Source organism: Phaethon aethereus (assembly GCF_964289735.1).
Source record: "Phaethon aethereus genome assembly, chromosome: Z".
In the NCBI taxonomy this organism is placed as follows: domain Eukaryota; kingdom Metazoa; phylum Chordata; class Aves; order Phaethontiformes; family Phaethontidae; genus Phaethon; species Phaethon aethereus.
In genome coordinates, this window is record NC_138577.1 from 14,542,187 (window position 1) to 14,548,186 (window position 6,000).

Genomic DNA, 6,000 nt, shown 5'->3' on the forward strand with positions numbered 1-6,000 from the left:
TAAACTTTTGGGATATAAAGCCCTTAATCAGAGATCCAGAATAGACGTCTCCCTACAGGTAATCAAAAATTTGATAGTTCTAACTTAGTTTCACTTACACTTCATGTTACTTACTAAATCATGTATGTTATTTAATTTCAGAAAACTGTGACTGTTTGTCTATAGTGTTTAAAAATATGTGTATCCAATTACTTTCAAGAAACATATTTAATATGTTTGTGTATGTTTTTCTGCATTTGAATATATATATACAAGTATTAAGATTTCAGTCAGTGGGACAGGGGAACTCTCCTCTCATTGCATTTGTGCAGCAAGAGGCATACCTTACTCTGTGTGATTCTAAACTTAAAATTCCAATTCTTGCTACTTAATGAAGATTGGGTATATAACATAACAGAATCAGTAATAATTAGTAAATAAATGTTGTAAATAATTACAGTGAAAATCACTTGCAAGGGGTGATGAGTGTCTCAGTATCTTGGAGGGAATGAATCATATTTTTGCGACCCCTGTCTTTTCATCTAAGGACAGAACTATCCCATATTACTAGCTTTTAGACTGCTAAAGTTAGATGAATATAATTCAGCCTTAGGGTTTATTTCACTCATTCATTCCTTGTAACATTGCTCCAGATTCTGCTGCATAACTCACATAGATCATCATTGAAACTTCTACTTAAAAATTGCTATGGAAACGTTTTTCTCAGTGAAAATGGAGGGGAATAGAAATCTGTATAAATGTTATGGCAAAATTTGATGAAAATGGAATAAAATGTTAACATAATTCTCAGTTCTAATATAGATTTACAATCTCTTCATATTTTGTTACCTGTATAAATTTATAATCTACTATTACTACAGTTCCTCTATTTAGGGAAATATTTTCATACAGTGTCCATATGAAAACATTCTGCTGACTGGTGTATCAGTAAGAAATAGTCTCTTTTGTATATCTCTGCCATACAACTAAGATATGGTGATTACTCCTTATTTCTTATGTCCCTTTAAAATGTCACAGTTCTGGTTCACAGGGTGTACATCCAGTGTACACTTACGATGCTGTCATTCTTAATGCTCCTTTTTGAATGTTTATTTTTCTGTTTTCAGTTTCACTTGTGGTCATAATCTTGATTTCTTCACTAATTAATTTTTATGCATTTGTTTATTATGTTTTTGTTCTGCTTATTGAAAATATATAAATGCTTGTCAATATCACCATGTGATAATGATACTTTTTTGTTAATGATACTCACTTTTTAAAAGATTTTGATGAAAAACAATTCTACCTTGTGTAGCTTTTTCTACATTACTTTTCCTTTTGACTTCACTGATGACAAATTTTTATGTGAAAAAGAGGTTGCTTCATAAGTAGTACAGGCTGGCTTCCTTTTGTATCCTGTGTTCTTTCTGTAGTACCACTGCAACAAATCCCACCTTTTCCCATGTACCCAGTTTCCTCCCACTAATCCATCTCCTGTTCCTTTCCGTGTCTGTTAGCCTCAGTTACAAAAAAACCCAAAAAACTACTGTTGTCCTTCTTTCCTGTCATCCTACATATGTGTTTTACTTGCACAGCTATGGCCAGGATGCACTCGATACTGTGTGTGGTCTGGAACTGAGTTTAGAATGACTTACGCCTCTCAGCCACAGAGTGAATAAAAGGTGGTCATCTTCCTGCTTTTTCCTCAGTGGGAGTGTTATGAAGATCTTTCTCCTGTACCTTGGAACAGATCTGAAAGAAATTCGTAGGACCTTCATAACTCTACCTTACTGACAAACTTGGTTTGAATTAGCCATTCTAAAATGATCAGTGAGGGAGAACTGGCAGACAGACAAATTAATGTAGAGATATATAGGCAACACAACTGCATAATATTTATTTCCTTGGGTAAGTATGGTAAGAATATTCTAGAGGGAGGATTTGTAATGAGTATGGTCATAGTTTAGATGGGTTGTAGAGCTAATCTGATGATTCATGCCTCTTAGCAATATACTTGCTCTTCTCACACACTGTAGGGTATGCTGTCTTTCTAAAGACACATACAGCTGATCACTAATAAACACATGATGTCCCAAACATATTTTTCTAAGACTTTAAAACCTTGTGTTTTGAAATAAAAAAATGAAAACTTGAAAAATGTTGGTAACAGTGAAGGTCCATCTTACAGGGAATTTTATCCCTGACAGTGGCTTACAGAATCTACTCTGATCCACATTTTTCTAATCAATGGGAAATTTCTACAGGTGCTTATACACCTCAAGAAACAGTAGGCGCTGTAGACGGGTTACAACCATTTTGTCTCACCTTCTCACTTCTGCAGTTGCAGATCCGTTAATCCTGCCCCGATCTCTTTTTCAGCTTTTCTTGTGGTTTTGTGGCTACCTAATGTTAGGGAAGATTTTTAAAGTTTACTGTATGTTGAGAATGCTTCTCCTCCTCTCTTTTTGGTCCTGGGTGTGGTACTTGGGCACAAGTCAGAAGAACTTTCTGTTGTCTAGTTGCTTTTGCTGTCCATGTGGACCACAGCTGCTACCTCAGATTTAAAATTCTTTAAAAGAATCGCTCACAACGAAAATGTATCTAAACTGCATGTTTCTATGATTTTAAATATTATGGCCTTTCAGGATTCTCAGAATAGAATGGAGCAGACAAACTGTCATTTTTGTGACAATGGGAACAGACAGTTCTCACAAATTGCATAATGCATATATGAAAATTTGCCCCTTCTTGTAAAATAGAAAAGACTGGGGTACAAGGACTCTTTTTCTTAAGATCTTTTAAAACACCAGAAATGGCATTTCTTTCTATGATTAGCTTAATGTAATCATCAATTTTGCCTCTTGATGTTAGCATCATAATAAGGAGGGTGCGGAGTCAGATTGTTCTTAGGTCATTTCCTCAGTACTTTACTTTTGCTGTTTCCCAATGAATAGATTTCTAGTTTTATTGTCTTAGTTTTGCATGAAATTTGTCTTCGTTATTTGACCGCTTTCTTTTTAAAGGTATGTCCTTATAGCAACAGTATACTAAAAGAACATGAAATTACTTGACAAAAGTAGGAGATTCATGAGCTCGAGAGATAGAATTTTCAAAAATGTCAGTTTATGGCATTCGTGCCTACAAAAGATGGGAATGACCCAATGCTTTAAGAATGTTTCCATTTTGAGAACAAAATGTGAAGCTTATCCAATTCCTCTTTCTTAAAGCAGTAATGAACAGACGTATTTTAAGATCAGGTCAGCTACATATGCTCTGGAACATCTTATGCATTTTCTGACAGGTAGTTGATTATGTATTTACAGACTTGCTCCAAGTTAGCTTTTCTGTTATTGTCAGGTGTAATGGGCATTGTAATAGGTTTGTGATTTCAGTAGTATCTTCTGGAGACATTTTGCCTGAAAGACCACTCTGAATTCCACTCCCTAACTCTGTTTATCTCTGTTTCAAAAATGTTATTGGTTCTGCTGCACTTCACTGGTTGCATAATCTGACAAACTTCTGATAGTCAAAAGGAAACTGGAGTCAAAACTGACGATTTCTTACGATGGTCCTGGATAGTCTCCAAGTGATTTAAGGGTAGATCTAAATTTTCTTTGTTCACTTTCATGGCTGTTTATTTCATATCACAGTCTAGTCCCAAATTAGCAGAATAAATGAATGAAAAAAGAAAAAATACAGTTTATAATTTATGAAATAAAAACTATTTTATATTTAGTTGTTTTTTTTAAAATTATAGCCATAAGAGCACTGAAGCAATTTAAAAGCAAGAGTAATTCTTCTAGCAAGAGAGAAGTTGGTGACAGAGGGAAAGAGAAGAAAGATTTGGAACATCAGAGAACAAAGAGGAATCGCCAGTTTCCAAAAATATGGCTAACAAAATACTCCTGGTTAAAATATGATGATGAAAGGGGAATAATGTTTTGTGCACCATGTCGTAAGCACAATGTAGACTTGGGGGAAAATATTCATAATTTTTGTTCTGGCACTGATGACTTCAAACTTGAATTTATAAATACACACCAGAGTAGTGAAGCTCATGCCTGGGCTACCTGCATGGAAGCTGCCAGTACTGCTTCACCAGATATAGCTTCTGCTGAGCATATGTTGAAGAGCATGAACTCCATAACATTAGGTAGAGTAGAAAATATTTTTAGAACATGCCATGCTATTGCTAAATCTGGTCGTCCCTTTACAGACCTTGACTGGATGTGCAAACTAGATGATATGAAAGGAGTGGATATTGGTTCTGTATTTAGAAATGACAAGTCGGCTAGAATGTTTATACATTTTATTGCTGAAGTAGAAAGAAGAGCTTTAAAAGAGAAACTGGAGAAATGTAAGTTCTTTTCTGTCATTAGTGATAGAGTCACAGACAGTACACTCAAAGCAGCTGCAGTTGTCTATGTACGCTTTGCAAATGAAGGAAAAGTCCATTGCCAGATTGTTGGGGTTCAACCTGTTCACAAAACTGATGCTTCAACTATAAAAAATGCAATTGAGGAAACATTAGAAATAAATCTTCAACTCAGTCTGGAAAACCAAGACTGGTCAAGAAAATTAGTTGGGTTTGGAAGCGATGGGACTGGCATCATGGTAGGAGAAAACAGTGGGGTAGCTAAACTTCTGAGGGAAATTCAGCCCTGTGTACAGCCTGTGCATTGTTTTGCTCACCGCCTAAAGCTGGCTTACAAAGGAGCACTGAAAAATATTCAGCTGTACAACATCTTAAGCAATATCTTGAGAAATATTTATTACTTTTATCATAACTCACCTCTAAATAAGAATAATCTCAAAGCCACGTATGAAGCCATTAAGTTACGCCCAGCTATTCCTTCTCGCATCGGAGGCTCCCAGTGGCTTCCTCGTCTACAAACAGCTCTACAAATTCTCCTTAAAGGTTATCCTGCAATTGTTCTACATCTGACTAAGGTAAATGATTTAAGATTTGGTTGTAACTTCAGGAAAAAGTAATTGCTGTGGCTAATTTTGGTCCACATACCTGATGCTTTCTTTTTTTATATTGATTTCCAGATTGAAAAAGATTCAAGAGCATCAAACAGGCAGAAAGTCAAAGGTCTTTTACACCTCCTTCTGAGAATGGAGATAGTCAGGTTTTCTCACTTCTTATTGGATGTCACCAATGTCTTCAACGTTCTGTCATGTGTTACTCTGAATCACAACTCCTCCATTGCAGACATATTTGCAACCATGCAGTCAACGCTGGAAACACTCCACATGTATCAAACAAGGTCTAGCATTTCTAACAGCTGAACCATGATCTCTTAGAATATAATAAAAGAGTATTATATGTTGTTTTGTATTCTGTATCTTTCAGAGCTGGTCCAAAGGAACGTCTGATGGAGACCATTCAGCACTTTCATGGTTACCAGCTTCTTGGAAATGGAAATATTTCAGCAGTACGAACCAAATTACTAAGTAATTTGGTGAAGAGGATACATGATTGTTTTTGTGATGCAAGTCAAGATGTTTTGAGAGCAACTACTATTGGAAGTTTTAAACTGTGGCCTGACAAAATGAAACAAGGTATGGAACTGTGACAATGGCTATTTGAAGTGTACCTTCTAAATTTTTTAAAAACATAAAAATATGTTCATTTTCCCTCTGTTACAGAATTTGGTGAAAAGGAGGTGTCTGTCTTGACTAAACATTATGAAGTCGTACTAGAAGCTGCTAGTGTGAAAATAGATGAAGTAGAAACTGAATGGAGCATGTTGAAATCAGAGCTCTATAACAGGTAATAAGAAAACTCCATTTGTGTCTGTTTATTAATTTACTGAAAAGGATTATGGAATTACATTTAGTGATAGTTATAATTATACTTCTTACCATGCTTTTTAGATTTCAGAACATCCAGACCTTGACATGGGATTCAGTGAACTCAGATTATTCAAAGAAGTATCCCAACATCCTGACATTGGTAGATTTGATCCTAACTCTCCCAGCAAGTTCAGCTGAAACAGACAGAGGCTTCAGTCAAAT